We start from the raw sequence: 18,205 nt of genomic DNA, 5'->3' as shown, positions 1-18,205 counted from the left end.
TACAATAAGTCTCCCCTGACCCGCAATTCTGGGCTACTTTACCAAACTCTACCTCTTTTTCTAGACCTCTCCAGTCCTTTTGCTTCACCCTTCTTCCTTCCCCTTCAACCCTTCTGCCTGAAGAAGGAGCCACTGGCTCCAAAAGCTTGCCAATCACAACAGCCTTTTACGTGTTTGCTCTGCCGCCACCCGGTGAGTAGATATTTTCTCTATCCAAATAAATAACTGTTTATTTAGTTTGTTAATGAAATGTTAACAAATTTGTTGTTGCGTGTAGTTTCTTCTTTTGCAGGGCTTCTGAGAAATATGTAAATGTTGAAACTGGTTTATCCAGTGAACAGTATACACTGCTGGAAAAATGACACACCCTCAAGGCAAGGTCATTTTATTGACAAGTAATATGACAGGCAGTTCATCACTGTAAGAGCACACGATAACAAATGCAGAGCAGATGAAACAGAAATGTCACAGTGGAAGTTGCCCGAACATCTTGCTTCAGTATCGTCAGCTTTGTCGACGTCGTTTCTGTCTTCCATCCAAAGCCCAGTTCAGTGCAGCTCTCTGCATCAATCCTACTGTGTGCCTCACAGTTTCCATATAAAAAGTGCAACCTGTATCTGCTTAGAGCTGCTGACAGCCATATTCGAGCCTGCTTCTCCGTCTAAAAGTTTAACCCCGCACACTGCCCCCCTTTACCGAGGCAACGAGTCCCCGATGCCTCCATACGTGTCCTGTCAACTGATCCCTCGTATTACGTGAGTTGTGCTGTAAATTTACTTTCTCTCCAGTCCACTTCAGTATTTCCTCATTAATTATTTGTCCTACCCAATTGTCAACATAATTCTGCAGCACTACGTTTTGAAAGCTTCTATTCTTTACTAGTCTGAACTGTTCGCAGTGCATGTACACTCCAGACAAATACCTTTGGATAAGACTTCCTTAATTTAAACTTAACATTTGATGTCAACAATTTTTCCCAAAAATGCTCTCCTTGCTGTTGCTAGTCTTCATTTTATACTCTCTCTATTTTCACCATTGTCAGTTCTTTCACTGCCTAAATAGCAAAAATCTGCGACTACTTTTAGTGCCTAATTTCCTAATCCAGTCCCATGTTTATCTTTCCATATTATTCATTTTTAACCTTCCTTTAAGATGCTATCCATTTTGATCAACTGGTCTTCAAAGTCGTTTGCCAACTCTGACAGAATTAACGTATTGTAAGCGAACTTCATTTTTTGCCACTTCTTCCTAAACTTTTATACCCTTCCCCATTTTCTCCTTGTGTTTCATTACTGCTCGTTTAATGTACAGATTGAATATTGGAGTGAGTCTCACTCCCTTCTTGACCCTTTCTGTGTCCTTACTCTGCTATAATCACAGTTTTTTTTTTATATACAACTTGAAGATAACTTTCAGTTCCCTGTATTTTACCCGTTTCTTTGGGAATTTTTAAAGAGTGTATTCCAAGCTGCATCATCAAATCTCCCCAAAATCTACAGATACTGTAAATGTGGTATCACCTATTTTCAGTTTACCTTTCAACATAAGTCGTCTGGTCAGTATTATTTGGCACATTCTTATGTTTCATCGCAACCCAAACTAACATTCCTCGAGGATGGCTTCTAGCGATTCTTCCATTATTCTGAGACTAATTTGTATCAGTACTTTCTGATCATTCCTTTTTGTATCTATTGTTTGTTAATAACCACTAGACTGACCACCTACCTTCTTTGGAATAGGAATTATTAAATTCCCCTTGAAGTCCGATGTCACTTTTGCACCCTATTGTTGTGTGCACCAGGTGCAATAACTTTGTCGTGGCTGGCTCTCCTTATGACCTCGATAATTCTGAGAGAATGTCGTCTGTTGTGAGGGCATTCTTTCTACTTAACTCTTTCAGTGCTCTGCCGAATTCTTCTCACAGTATCATGTCTCCCACCTCATCTTCATTTATTTATTTTCAGTTTCTGTAATATTCCCTCCATGTACACATTCTGCATATTACTTCCACCTTTCAGCTTTTTCCATCGCTGCTTGATACTGGCTTGCCATCTGAGTTCTTGGTATTTATGCAGCTGCTCTTCTTTTCTCAGATATCTCTCTTAATTTTTGAATAGGTGGAATTTATTTTTGCCTACAGCTTCCACTTGTCCTCTAGCCTTTTGGACTTCCTATCCATCTCATTTTTTGGACTGTATTAACATTAGCCTGCTTCATTTGCTGCTTTCTCACACTTCCTCCTCTAATCAGTTAAATTTAGTATCACATACCCATGGATTTTTAATGGGTTTTGCCTTTTTGTCTGTTTTGCCTTCTGCTGTGTTCACTATTTAGTCCTTCAAAACTACCTGTCCATCTTCTGTTGTATTCTTTTGACCTATTTCAGTCAGTTGTTGCATTAACTAACAAGAACACTTGATTCTTGTAATTTATCCCAGTCTCACATCTTTAAATTTCTACCTTCATGCAATTTCTTCAATTTCAGTCTGCAGTCCACAACCGACGAATACAGTCAGTTGAGTGGTCAAAAAATACCGAGGTTTCAAATTTCATATTCCACTAGGCTTATATTGTGCATTTATGTATAGAAGTGAGATAACACAAAATTTTATAAAAAAAAATCTTCTTTCAGAGATCGCTCAAGGGCACAAAAGTTTTGTAATACGAGGAAAAAAATCTCTCTCTTGATGAATGTGCAAATTGTGACATGAGAGCAACTTCTGAAGAGGTAGAGGTCTTTTCTGTGTTTGGAAATAATTTGAAGAAGAAACAGTTTCTGCTCGTCATCCTTCACCAGCGTTCCATTGTAGTTTCGGATCAGGCCAATAGTGCGTTCTGCTGTGTCATTTACTACTTCCATCTGAGAGCAGTGGTGAAGAAGCTCTTTGAATACCAGATGATGTAGCTTTCTGTAGGAGATAATTGTAGAAAAGATGCTGATTTCATTCTTCTTTCTTTCACAATATTCTGTAATTTCAGGTCTTCCAACTCTTTCAACTGATTCATTATCTTGTATCAATAAGAAGTACCAAATATTTGTGGGCATTGCAAGTTTTTCACCATGTTTTCCTTTCTCTGTTTTTACTCCATCATAAAAGAAAGCTAGGGCAACCAAGTGCTCAGAGAGAAACCAAAGGTTCCTGCAAAGAGCCTTATACGCGTTACTAGCTACAGTTTTGTCGCGGTAATTCTCGAGGAGAGAAGTAAGTCTAATACTATTTTAAGGACTTCAGATACTAATATGTGCTTCATTCCACTCCCAAGTCAGTTGTATTCTGGATTTCTTATTGTGTTAATTTAAACTGATATTGGAAGAGAAATAATTTCAGTGCACAAAAGCATTTTGCGGTACAGTGAGCGTGATGCACGGGAGCAGGAGATCGAAATGACTTGCACCGCCAAGGAACAATAAGGATAATTCTAAGAATTCTTTATAATCATCTCTTGGTTGTTGAACTTGTAGAGGATGTGGTAAGTAATCCAGCATTTCGTTCAGCAATTTTTTCATTACTATATCCGCAAACAGTACATCCAGTGCTGTGGGATAATTAGAGTGATTAACTGAAGACCATTTTTGTTGAAAATGTTTGAAACGTTGTTTCTGGACTTGTAGATGTAGCAAAAATACAGGAAAATAGATCTGATAATGGAAAATCTGGGATGGAATAATGACAGTATTATGAAAAGGGTAGTTGCTACTCACCATATAGCAGAGATATGAGGTTGCTGCCCCCCCTGCCTACCCCCTCCCCACTCGTCCCGGCCTACCCTGCACTCCGTCTGATCTCCCGGTTGCACCTAGCTGCCCTACTCTCTTCCCCCCTTGTCTCTGTATGCTCCCACCAGCAGTGCTTTACCGTGCCTTACCCCAACCCAGCTATGCCCCCCCTTCCCCTCCCAAGCATCTTCCTTAACCCCGGCATCGAGTGTGCATCTCCTATCATGCACTGTTGCTTGCAGCTGCCCTTGGCAACCAGAGACTGTGTGTGTGTGTGTGTGTGTGTGTGTGTGTGTGTGTGTGTGGTGTGTGTGTTTAGTGTTTAGTTTTTAACCGAAAGCTCTGTTAGACAATAATTTTGTCGTGCTTATCCATGACTCAGCATCTCTGCTGTATGGTTGAGTGGCAACTACCCTTTCAGTGATGTTGGAAAATACATCTGATAATATGATTTCCAGAACATGGTGATGGCAAACAATCTGCACTGACTCTGTACCGAAAGTTTCTCGGATCTTTGTACATGTACTTTTTGATGCCCAGTGTTACTAGCTGTAGTATCGAACACAAGTCCTTGGTAATGTTTGACACCAATTCCACTCTTTAATTAAATTTCTGCATGCCTGAGCCTGAGATTCACAAGCTTTTCTTGTCTGTTTCCAGTAAGGAGGACAGCAATTTGGTCTCGGCCTCCTGACTGAAGTTTTAGACACAGTTAAATCGGAAACATTATACAATGGCTTCAGTTACAAATACTGCTTCGTCATGTGGAAGATTGACTCTATCCAAAATGATAACAACTTTAGGTGACTAGAATATGTTTACGTGTACATTTGGTGGTACGGAGGGAACATCTGCAGGTGGTGATGTCGAAGATGTACTTAATGATTTGGATGGTCCGTATTCGTCTTTGTCATCAGTTTCAGTAGATGACAAACATGATGATGACATAGTGAAAGAAAGGATGATTGTGACTCCTTTTGTGGATAAATTCATTTCTTCTTACCGAGCTCCCCTTTTTCTGCATTTTTCCTCTCGCTTCCCCATGTCGGTTTTGTTAGCTGCTGTCTTCAGACCAGCTCCTGACATACTAAAAGAAAAGACATATTTTCTTTGCTTTTGAGGAAATAGTGTGTCTTATTCTGTATAATCTCTTTTATTGCAGCTTTCCTAGCAATATCAAATAACTTGTTCATGTAATTTAATTGATCAACTCACCAAATGGTGGCAAGGAAGCGCCCACACAAAAGGATCAGGACGAACAGGTGTAGGCAGAGGGTGTATGCAGGTGACACACAATATCCTGTCGCAGAGCGTGCTGTACGACACGACAGCCGTGACCTCGGTGCCTGTTTCACCAGAGACACCATCTAGATTCTTCTGCCAGTCACCAGTTTCTCAGAACTCCACAGTTGGGAAACAGCACTACAATGTGTCCTCGGTTCTCGCCACCCACCTGGCCTTCCTTTCAGTGACTCCTTATAAAGGTCCCATGGCGTACTCTTGTCAGCTGGCAAAGAAACAGTATTATTTACGTGGCCCCAGACGAGTGTTCGGCCTGTTCTGTAACGTGTATTACTGGTGTCCAGTCAATGTGTTCATTGTTACACTAAATCTGTACTTCATTGTATCTAATGTCTCTCTACAAAGTACTATGTTCTATTAACTGCATTTGTTCTCGCTATAGCACTACAGACCAGACAAAGGCACTGACCAGAGAAGGTTACACAGAATTTCTACGGTAGTTGCAGCCCATCTCATGGAATACTGGTTGTTCAGCGAGGAACTTCTTAGACCGAGTACATCAAGAGTTGATACCACTTTGTGAATGAGATCAGCAGTTGTAAAGCAATCGTAGTGTGTCATTTCAGCACTTATTCTGAGTCTTACATTTTGCAAAAAGGCAAGTTTTAAGAAAATACTCAGGTAAAGACAACTACTCATTATGGCAGCTGACAATCTGCCTCTTTGTTGAAACCTGTCACCCAATCGCGAGTGCCACTCACGTTCAGGACGTGACAGTACCGCGTGTACGTGCACCGAGTGAGGTCTTTGCGGAGTTATTGTTCAGTGCAAAGAAAATGAGGTAACTGTCACCACACCTGTAATCATTTATGTTCAACTCTGTCTGTTGCAGGATCAGAGAGTAAGATTACCAGGGCGAGCCGAAGAGGTAGGCAGAACAGCAGCATCATCGTCGGCAGCTGCGGACGGAGCACCTGACGTCAGCTGCTGTGGCTGGGCCAGACGCACTGGCTCCTGCACTTGCTGCTTGTGAGCGGCGGCGTGGGCCAGTGCCGGTGGCAGCTGGTGGCGAAGCCCTCTGACAAGTGCACGGGTCTGCACACAGGTACGTTTGTCGTCCCACTCCAGTGCTCTCTAATACATTAATGCACAGTAAATTACTGATACCAGTTGTGACAGTGCCCTGTGAGTGAGTGGGTGGTGTTTCCTTCAGCAGGGTCCGAGCAGCTACACGTGGGCAGGGGCTTGCCAGGTATCGGGAGCTCCAGCACTAGCTGCACTATGGAACACCTTGGGAAAATAGTGTTCGGGGCTGGAATGAAAGCCGTTGTAGACTCAGTATGTCTGCCAGGAGGCCTAATCCGAGATGTGGAGACTGCCTCGCCTGCAGCTATCGAGCGTGTGGGGTGCAATTGTCTGCAAGTTGGGGTTCATGCTGGCACCAAAAACGCCTGTCACATGGGTTCTGAGGACATGCTCAGTTGACACAGGTGACTGGCGGAGGTGGTGAAGGCTGCTGGCCTAGCACGTGGTGTGCGCGCGAGGCTCGTAATTTGCAGCATTGTTCCCAGAGTTCATCGAGGTCCTTCAGTTTGGAGCCGAGTGGAGGGTTACGACCGAAGACTTTATTGACTCTGTAACAGTCGTGGCTACAGATTTCTAGACCTGCAGTATCGGGTGGGAATCTGTAGGACTCCCCTTGAAAGGTTAGATGCACTAAAAGGAAGCAATTATTCGGACAGCAGAGTACTTGTGGAGGGCACGTGGTGTTTTTTTAGGCTAGGTGGCGGTCTGAGGTACGCTGATAAACACTTGCCAGTCGATAAAAGAAGGGCAGTCAGACAGTGTTCAGAGTAAAGGTAATTTGATCGTCAAAATTGTATCAGTAAGTATTCGTAACGAGGTTCCCGAATTTACTTCCTTCCAGGAAGGTTCTTGCACTCAAATTATTCTTGGGACCAAGGGCAGGCTGAAACCCAAAGTGGAAAGCTCTGAGATATTTAGAAAATCATTAAACTTATTTCAGAATGACAGATTAGATGCCGTAGGATGGGGAGTGTTCCCTGCAGCTGACAGAAGTATTGTCTTGATAGAGGCCGAGGTTGATTGTGACAGTGAAGTTATATGGTTGCATATAACAAGTCTAAGTGAAACCAAGTTAATTGGTGGATGTTTTTACTGGCCATCTGAATCCACTGTGACAGTTCTAGAGTTATTCAAAGAAAGCCTACAGTCAGTAACACATAAGTACTCAGATCGTGCAATACTAGTTTGAGGAAGTATTAACATACCGATTACAGACTGGGACATAAATGGATTCATTGCAATGGGTTACAGACAGGCAGTCTCGCGAAGTACTCTATGGCAATGGCCCCTTACTTAGCTTGCATTCACTGTGGTTTTCTCAGTCAGCACAAAGCCCCAAGCAACTGGAAAAATATACAGGTGACTCCTGTATATACGAAGGGTAAAAGAACAGACCTGCAAAATTACAGACCAATATCCCTAATGTTGGTTTGCTGCAGAACCCTTAAACATATTCTCAGTTTGAATATAATAAATTTTCTTTGACATTGAGAACCTTCTTTCCACAAATCAACGCAGCTTTAGAAAGCATCGCTCATGTGAAACTCAGCCTGCCCTTTTACTCACAATATGCTGTGTACTATGGATGAAGAGCAGCAGGCAGATTCCCTATGTTAAGATTTCTAGAATGCATTTGACACGGTGCCACTCTACAAACTGTTAAAGAAGGTACGAGCATATGGAAAAGATCCCACATATGTGAGTTGCTTGAAGCCTCCTTAAGTATGAGAACCCAGTATGGTTTCCTCAATACTGAGTGTTCATCACAGACAATGGTATCGTCAAGGAGCGGCCCAGGATAGCAAAATAGTACTGCTCTTATTTTCTATACACATAAATGATCTGTTGGACAGGGTGGGCAGCAATCTGCAGTTGTTTGCCGATTGTGCTGTAGTGTACAGGAAAGAGTCGAGGTTGAGTGAAGAGGACACGCAATGACTTAGACAAAATTTTTAGTTTGTGTGCTGAACTACAGCTGGCTCTGAATGTAAAAATAGCTAAGTTACTGAGGATGAATGGAAAAAAAACCTGTAATGTTTGGATACAGCATTAGTAGTGTTCTGCTTGACACAGTCACATTGTTTAAATACACATGGTTTTGGGGTAACGTCTTTTATTAGTGATCAAAACGTCCTTGGTTCGGGTTTGAAAACTGCTACCACTTAAATTTTGATTAATAATTGGCATTGGCAGCCAAAGACTTCTGGCATAAAAAGTCATTCTCATTCCGCCAATGGCCTCGGCAAAGACAGCGGAAGAGCTGATGGAGGTTCAGGGTACACTCTTGTCCTAGTGGCAGGAAACTGCCCCTAAAGGCGGAAGAATTGGCAACGATCAATGGCATGAGGGTGCAGAATGCAATGGAAACCACTTCATTAAAGACAAATAATGTGTCTCCACAGGACACGTGGACTGTAATTGAGAAAGTGTCATGATGAGCTCTCCGTTGGCAAAAGATTTCGGACTAGTCCCCATTCGGATCTCCAGGAGAGGACTGCGAAAAGGGAGGTGACCATGAGAAAAAGACTGAATAATCAACAAAGGATAACATTCTGCGAGTCAGGGCATGGGATGTCAGAAGCTTGAACATGGTAGGGAAGCTAGAAAATCTGAAAAGGGAAACACAAAGGCTCAATCTAGATATAGTAAGGGTCAATGAAGTGAAATGAAAAGAAGACAAGGATTTCTGGTTAGATGAGTACAGAGTAATATCAACGGCAGCAGAAAATTGTATAATGGGAGTAGGATTTGCTATGAATAGGAAGGCAGGGCAAAGAGTATGTTACTGTGAACAGTTCAGTGATAGGGCTATTCTCATCAGAATCGACAACAATAGTTCTGGTATACATGCTGACATCGCAGGCTAAAGATAAGGAGATAGAGAAAGTATATGAGGATATTGGAAGGGTAATACAGTACGTAAAGGGAGATGAAAATCTAATAGTCTTGAGGGACTGGAATGCAGTTGAGGGGAAGGTCTAGAAGAAAAGGTTGCAGGCGAATACACGTTGGGACAAGGAATGAGAGAGAAAAAGACTTATTGAGTTCTGTAATAAATTTCAGCTAAGAATAGTGAATACTCTGTTCAAGAATCATGAGAGGTGAAGGTATAATTGAAAAAGGCTGGGTCATAAGGGAAGGTTTCAGTCAGATTACATCATGGTCAGACAGAGATGCTGAAATCAGATACTGGATTGTAAGGTGTACCAAGGAGCCGATGTAGACTCGGATCACAATATGGTAGCGATGAAGAGCAGACTAAAGTTTAAGAGATTAGTCAGGAAGAATCACTATGCAAATAAGTGGGATATGGAAGTACTTAGAATGATGAGATGTGCTTGAAGTTCTCTAAGACTTTCAGAATAGCTCTGTAGGCAGTACAGCTGAAGAGGAATGAACAACTCTAAAAAAAGGCAATCACAAAAGTTGGAAAGACAAACATAAGTACAAAGAAGGTAACTGCGATGAAACTATGGGTAACAGAAGAAATAATTCAGTTAATCGATGAAAGAAGGAAGTACAAAAATGTTCAGGGAAATGTAGCAATACAGAAACAGAAGTCGCAGAGGAATGAAATAAATAGGAGGTGCAGAGAAGCTAAGATGAAATGGCTGTGTGAAAAATGTGAAGAAATTGAAAAAGAAATGACTGTGGGAAGGATTGACTCAGCATATAGGAAACTGAAAATGGCATCCAGTGACATTAAAAGCAAGGGTGGTAACATTACAAGTGCAACTGAAATTCCACTGTTAAATGCAGAGGAGAGTGCGGATAGGTGAAAAGAGTACACTGAAGGCCTCTCTGAGGGGAAGATTTGTCTGATGTGACAGAAGATGACACAGGAGTCGATTCAGAAGACACAGGGTATCCAGTAATAGACTCAGAATTTCAAAGAGCTTTGGAGGACTTAAGATCAAATAAGGCAGAAGGAATAGATAACATTCCATCAGAATTTCTAAAATCAGTGAGGGAAGTGGCAACAAGATGACTATTCACGGTGTGTAGAATGAATGAATCTGGCGACATACCACCCACAGAATTCGAGGACTGCTAGAGCAGATAAGTGTGAAAATTATCCCACAATCAGCTCATGCATCAAGTTGCTGACACGAAAAATATACAGAAGAATGGAAAAGAAAATTGAGGATGTGTTAGACGACGATCAGTTTGGCTTCAGGAAAGGTAAACGCATGAGAGAGGCAATTCGGACATTATGGTTGATAATGAAAGCAAGACTAAAGAAAAATCGAGACACGTTCATACAATTTGTTGACCTGGAAAAAATGTTCGACAATCTAAAATAGTGCAAGATGTTCAAAATTCTGAGAAAAATATGGGTGTGCTATAGGGAGAGATGGGTAATATACAATATATATGACAGCCACGAGGGGATAATAAGAGTGGACGACCAAGAATGAGGTGCTCAGATTAAAAAGAGTGTAAGACAGGGATGTGGTCTTTCATCCCTACTGTTCAATCTGCACATCGAAGAACCAATGATGAAAATAAGAAAGGGTCAGGAGTGGAATTAAAATTCAAGGTGAAAGGACATCAATGACATGATTCACAGATGAAATTGCTATCCTGAGTGAAAGTGAAGAAGAATTACAGGACCTGCTGAATGGATGAACAGTCTAATAAGTACAGAATACGGATTGAGAGTAAATCGAAGAAAGATGAAAATAATGAGAAGTAGCAGAAATGAGAACAGCAAGAAACTTACCATCAGGATTGATGGTCAGGAAGTAGAAGACGTTACAGTGTTCTGCCACCTAGGCAGCAAAATAACCAGTGACAGACAGAGCAAGAACATCAAAAGCAGAGTAGCACTGCCAAAAAGGGCATTCCTGGTCAGGAGAAGTCTACTCATATCAAACATAGGCCTTAATTTGAGGAAGAAATTTCTGAGAATGTACGTTTGTAGCACAGCATTGTATGGTAGTGAAACATGGACTGTGGGAAAACTGGAACAGAAGAGAATCGAAGCATTGAGATATGGTGTTACAGATGAACGGTGAAAATTAAGTGAGCTGATAAGGTAAGGAATGAGGAGGTTCTGTGCAGAATCAAAGAGGAAAGGAATATGTGGAAAATACTGACAAGGCGAAGGGACAGGATGACAGGACATCAGTTAAGACATCAATGGAATGACATCCATTGTACTAGAGGGAGCTGTAGAAGGCAAAAATTGTAAAGGAAGACAAGAGACTGGAATACATCCAGTAAATAGTTGGGGATGTAGGATGCATGTGCTACTCTGAGATGAAGAGATTGGCAAGGAGACAAATTCATGGCGGGCTGCATCCAACCAGTCAAAAGACTGATGACTCAAACAACAACAACACACATTGCAAAATGATATGAAATGGAATGAGCAAGTGAGAACTGTGGTATGGAAAACAAATGGTTGACTTCTGTTTATTGGGAGAAGTTTTGGAAAGTGTGGTTCATCTGTAGAGGAGACTGCATATTGGATGTTACTGCGACCTCTTCTTGCTTACTGCTCAAGTGTTTGGGATCTGCACTACGTCGGATTAAAGGAAGACATTGAAAGAATTCAAAGGTGGGCTGCTAGAGTTGTCATTGGTAGGTTCAAACATGCAAGTGTTACGAAAGTGTTTCAGGCACTCAAATGGGAATCCCTGGAGGCAATGTTCTTTTCGGGAAAATTTAGAGAACAGACATTTGAAGGTGGTTGTAGAATGATTCTACTGCTGCCAACATATATTCCGCTTAAGGACCACGAAGATGAGTTAAGAGTAATTAGGGCTCATATGGAGGCATATAGACAGTTGCTCTAATTGCGAGTGGAACAGGAAAGGAAATAACTACTAGTGTTACAGGATACCCTTTGCCATGCACAGTATAGTGGATTGTGGAGTATGTACGCAGATGTAGATATAGATGTATCAAAATCATAACATCCCATCAGTTGATGAATGAAAAGTAATAGAAGTTAATAAAATGTTTGCTCAGCCAAAAACACTAGTGCGTGTAACTGTGAGAAAGACGCTAGTGCTGCCACAAGACGTTTTTACAGAACAGAACAGAAGGCTTATGAAAAAGTTCTGTGTGCCACACAGAAATATGTCAATTGCTGTAATAGTAGAATCTTCAAAATCCAGCACGCTCACAAAAGTTTATACATATCAGAATAGTTTACACAATTAACACCTTCAAGATGGAACCCTGAGTCTCACTCTGGTACCAGCTATAACCTATCGTGTACGCCCAGAGTTATTAGTCTGTAGGACCTAAAATGTGGCACAGCTTCACTATTTGCACGGACTTATGCAATCCCATTAATAATTTTGACCCCATCAAAATTTATACAAGGTAATCTACAGCAATCAACTACTACTCCAATTACATTACGGCACTAATCCAATAAATATAATGTACAGGGTGTCCCAAAAAGAATGACCCGATTTTAAATAGAATTATTAGGAAGAAGGTATTAACACCAACAAACTGCATACTAAATTACTCAGAAAAGACAGGAGTTTATAAAAATCCATAATAAATGTTCAATATGTCCTCCATTCGTTGCACGAACGACATCTAGCCGATAGCCGAATTCATCCCAAACTGAGCGTAAGGTGTCTTCTGTCACTGAAGCTACAGCAGCTGATATACTGGTTTTTAGTTCATCAATGTCACGAGGCAAGGGAGGAACTTAAACACATTGTTTAACATATCCCCACAGGAAGAAATCACATGGTGTTAAGTCAGGGGACCTCGGAGGCCAAGAGTGTAAAGCCTGGTCTCTCGGTCCTGTACACTCTATCCAATGTTGAGGCACATTGGCATTGAGGAAACTGCGCACATTGTTGTGCCAGTGTGGTGGTGCTCCATCTTGCTGATAGACGAAATTGTCAGTCAGGTTGTGGGAATAACCAGTTCCGTAGCATTGCAAGATATGATTGTCCTGTTATGGTTTCTTCCTCAAAAAAGTAGGGTCCATAAACCTTGCTTTGCAAAACAGCACAAAAAAACATCCACTTTTGGTGGATCACGTTCGTGTTCAATTGTTTCATGAGATTTTCGAGCCCCCATATATGCACATTATGACAGCGAACCTTACCGCTAATACGGAAAGTTGCCTCATCGCTGAATATCAACCGTGACATAAAAGTGTCATCTTCCATGTCCTCCAGAATAGCATTGCTAAAGTCCACTCGCTTCACTTTGTCAGTATCTCGAAGAGCTTGTATCAGTTGTAACCAGTATGGTTTGAGGGCTAAACAACGCCGTAACACACGCCACACTGTCATGCGCAGTAACAGCTAGCATGACGCGTAGACTTGCAGGGGCTCCACTCAAATGCTCGTCGGATTCGTTCCACTGTTTGTTCAGGAAGGTGTGGCCGGCCAGGACTTTTGCCTTTACAGAGGCACCCTGTTTCTTCAAACTCTTTATACCACCGTTGAATGTTCTTTGGTGATGGTAGTTTAGCACGAAATTGGATATGAAATTGCTGCTGAACTGTGATCACTGACTGAGTATGACTAAATTCAATAACACAATATGCCTTCCGTTGCGCGGACGCAATATTGCGCGAGACTGGCTGCACGCTCCAGGTTAGCACTCATAGCGACATCTAGTGGATTTTTTTCTGAAACTCTAGACCGTGCCGATTACATCTAGAGCTGTTTCAGTTACCTAGTGACATTTGTTTCAATATTATAATTACAAGTTAAAATCGGGTCATTCTTTTTGGGATACCCTGTATAATTAAACACCCATACCAAATTTTGTGGTCATAGCTTTAATCTGCAGTTGAACTCAATTTTAACCAGACATCAGTTAAAATGCTAATAACTCTTGAAACTATTGCTCACAAGAGCACGACACTCCAGCTCCTGTGGTTGTTTAGGCGTCCTCAACACAAATCCACAATAAAAGTAACGGTTCATCACAGAATGCGATTTCAATAATCGAAATGCTTCGAACAGTGGGGTCACAAGTAACCATACACGACTCGGCTGCAGTGGCAAGAAAGTCCTTACAACTGGCCAGACAGACCTCATGTCCTTGCACATCCTATGGCCACAGGAAGTTTACCTCGGGGGAGCTTACCAAGTTGCATTGCCAAGGAGCTTTAAAACAGTTTCAAACAGTACAGAAAAGAGAAAGGTGACACCACTGCATATATAAACTTGGATTTACATATAATTAGTCTCTTGAGTAAAGAAATAAAAAGAAAAGGAAAATAATAACTGAGTTGACCACAGTCAAAGAATGGAAGACGATAGACCACAAAGATAGAAACCCTTCCTACCCCTCACCCCAGTATTCCTCCCTGTAGGAGGGAGTGGGGGCTACTTGATTCGAGATATTTGAGTTTGTCAGTCCTACAGAATGGACATCACCAGCATCACTCCACAGGACCTGGAAAGTGACTCTGGTTCCTCACTGTGGAAATCTATGACATCAAAAATTACATAACCGCTAAATACTTAGTTAACTGTAGATGTGATAAAAGTCTAAGAGGAAACTCATGACCGTATCGTATAATCGGAATATGGCTGCTCACATTCTCAATCATCAGCTGGTGAATGAATGATTTTAATATTGAGTATTTCAGGACAAACTGTCCTCAGATACCTGTGAAACAAATGATATGAAATCACACAGTATAGTAACAGCACTGCCATGGCGCTTCACAAAACTATCCACAGGTTACAAATAAAGACACATATCAGATGCATTGAGTTGTACACATGAACTGAAGGTATATGATACATATATAACTGTCAGAAATGTACTAACAGTTATACAGTGATAACAGCATCACAAAGCAAAAATTTGTAAATCACTGTCCAATAAAACTATTACGACCCACCCAATACAAAATAGTGTAACCCTCTTATCGCATCATTATCAACAATATAAAATATGCACTTTCTTTTTAGAATGTTGTTGTTGTTGTGTTCTTCAGTCCTGCGACTGGTTTGATGCAGCTCTCCATGCTACTCTATCCTGTGAAAGCTGCTTCATCTCCCAGTACTTACTGCAACCTACATCCTTCTGAATCCGCTTAGTGTATTCATCTCTTGGTCTCCCACTACGACTTTTACCCTCCACGCTGCCCTCCAATGCTACATTTGTGATCCCTTGATGCCTCAGAACATGCCCTACCAACCGGTCCCTTCTTCTTGTCAAGTTGTGCCACAAACTCCTCTTCTCCCCTATTCTATTCGGTACCTCCTCATTAGTTATGTGATCTACCCATCTAATCTTCAGCATTCTTCTGTAGCACCACATTTCAAAAGCTTCTATTCTCTTCTTGTCCAAACTATTTATCGTCCATGTTTCACTTCCATACATGGCTACACTCCATACAAATACTTTCATAAACGACATCCTGACACTTAAATCTATACTCGATGTTAACAAATTTCTCTTCTTCAGAAACGATTTCCTTGCCATTGCCAGTCTACATTTTATATCCTCTCTACTTCAACCATCATCAGTTACTTTACTCCCTAAATAGCAAAACTCCTTTACTACTTTAAGTGTCTCGTTTCCTAATCTAATTCCCTCAGGTACAGCCGAATTAATTCGACTACATTCCATGATCCTTGTTTTGCTTTTGCTGATGTTCATCTTATATCCTCCTTTCAAGACACTGTCCATTCCATTCAACTGCTCTTCCACGTCCTTTCCTGTCTCTGACAGAATTACAATGTCATCGGCGAACCTCAAAAGTTTTTATTTCTTCTCCATGGGTTTTAATACCTACTCTGAATTTTTCTTTTGTTTCCTCTACTGCTTGCTCAATATACAGACTGAATAACATCGGGGATAGGGTATAACCCTATCTCACTCCCTTCCCAACCACTGCTTCCCTTTCATGCCTCTCAATTCTTATAACTGCCATCTGGGTTTTGTACAAATTGTAAATAGCCTTTCGCTCCCTGTATTTTACCCCTGCCAGCTTCAGAATCTGAAAGAGAGTATTCCAGTCAACATTGTCAAAAGCTTTCTCTAAGTCTACAAATGCTAGAAACATAGGTTTGCCTTTCCTTAATCTTTCTTCTAAGATAAGGCGTAAGGTCAGTATTGCCCCACGTGTTCCAACATTTCTACGGAATCGACACTGATCTTCCCCAAGGTCGACTTCTACCAGTTTTTCCATTCGTCTGTAAAGAATTCGCGTTATTATTTTGCAGCTGTGACTTATTAAATTGATAGTTCGGTAATTTTCACATCTGTCAACACCTGCTTTCTTTGGGATTGGAATTATTATATTCTTCTTGAAGTCTGAGGGTATTTCGGCTGTCTCATATATCTTGCTCACCAGATGGTAGAGTTTTGTCAGGACTGGCTCTCCCGAGGCCGTCAGTAGTTCTAATGGAATGTTGTCTACTCCCGGGGCCTTGTTTCGACTCAGGTCTTTCAGTGCTCTGTCAAACTCTTCATGCAGTATCATATCTCCCATTTCATCTTCATCTACATCCTCTTCCATTTCCATAATATTGTCCTCAAGTACATCGCCCTTGTATAGACCCTCTATATACTCCTTCCACCTTTCTGCTTTCCCTTCTTTGCTTAAAACTGGGTTCCCATCTGAGCTCTTGATATTCATACAAGTGGTTCTCTTTTCTCCAAAGGTCTCTCTAATTTTCCTGTAGGCAGTATCTATCTTACCCCTAGTGAGATAAGCCTCTACATCCTTACATTTGTCCTCTAGCCATCCCTGCTTAGCAGTTTTGCACTTCCTGTCGATCTCATTTTTGAGACGTTTGTATTACTTTTTGCCTGCTTCATTTACTGCATTTTTATATTTTCTCCTTTCATCAATTAAATTCAAAATTTCTTCTGTTACCCAAGGATTTCTACTAGCCCTCGTCTTTTTACCTACTTGATCATCTGCTGCCTTCGCTACTTCATCCCTCAGAGCTACCCATTCTTCTACTGTATTTATTTCCCCCATTCCTGTCAATTTTTCCCTTATGCTCTCCCCGAAACTCTCCAGAAGCTCTGGTTTAGTCAGTTTATCAAGGTCCCATCTCCTTAAAGTCCCACCTTTTTGCAGTTTCTTCAGTTTTAATATACAGTTCATAACCAATAGATCTGCCTCTGGAAATGTCTTACAATTTAAAACCTGGTTCCTAAATCTCTGTCTTACCATTATATAATCTATCTGATACCTTCTAGTGTCTCCACGGTTCTTCCATGTATATGACCTTCTTTCATGATTCTTGAGGCATTGCGCTCAAAGAAACCGTGTATTCTGGAAATCGTGTCTCTCACTTGCTTACGTAAAATTTGTCGCTTAACACCACTATTAGCTATGACAACTGGCAACAAATGAATAAAAATTCACTAAATAACTTGCTACCATCATGTTTAATGTTCATATTTGTTACGAAAATCACGGCAGAGCACTCGGAACACTACTGCTCATTAGCTGTCACAGAATGTGAGACGCAGGTGTGTAGAATAAGCCTAAACTCTACTGCCTCATTCGTGAACCCAGCTATAGATGAATATTATTATACAAGGTGCATCAGAAGTTCAGTGAGTGATCTCGGGAAATAAAGGAAACAAAAAGTTACAGACAAAATACCTTTACTGGCCTCAAAGTAATAACCATTTTATATCTGCCAGGAAGTTTCATATCAGCGCACACTCCGCTGCAGAATGAAAGTCTCATTCTGGAAACATCCCCCAGGCTGTGGCTAAGCCATGTCTCCGCAGTATCCTTTCTTTCAGGAGTGTTAGTTCTGCAAGGTTTGCAGGAGAGCTTCTGTAAAGTTTGGAAGATCGGAGACGAGATACTGGCAGAAGTAAAGCTGTGAGGACCGGGCGTGAGTCTTGCTTCGGTAGCTCAGTTGGTAGAGCACTTGCCCGCGAAAGGCAAAGGTCCCGAGTTCGAGTCTCGGTCGGGCACACAGTTTTAATCTGCCAGGAAGTTTCATTTTATACAACATAGTTCTGGCTGTAAAGCTGTTACAAACTGTCAGCAAACACTTCTTGTGGAATTGTGATTGTTCTACAACACCGTCTTTATCTCCAGATTTGTGACAAGTAGACCTCTCTTCCTTTGCCCGCCTTCTATTGGGTCCAGAAAGGCTTATGCTTCGCAGACGTTGAGCGTGACCACGGTGCTTCGAATGATTCCACGAGAAGCATTTGCTGACAGCTTTCAAC

At 41.4% G+C, this 18,205-nt stretch overlaps 1 non-coding gene across 1 annotated transcript; it reads left to right on the top strand.

The window, feature by feature from the left end:
* Window positions 1-17,870: 17,870 nt before the first annotated feature.
* On the top strand, window positions 17,871-17,945 carry Trnas-cga. Its single transcript has one exon. It is a non-coding gene; the product is annotated as a tRNA-Ser (tRNA).
* The last annotated feature ends 260 nt before the right edge of the window (window positions 17,946-18,205 follow it).

This window comes from Schistocerca piceifrons, chromosome 9 (genome assembly GCF_021461385.2).
Source record: "Schistocerca piceifrons isolate TAMUIC-IGC-003096 chromosome 9, iqSchPice1.1, whole genome shotgun sequence".
NCBI classification, from domain to species: Eukaryota; Metazoa; Arthropoda; class Insecta; order Orthoptera; family Acrididae; genus Schistocerca; species Schistocerca piceifrons.
Note: the sequence above shows the minus strand (reverse complement) of the source record. Positions and strands in the feature narration are given on the sequence as shown.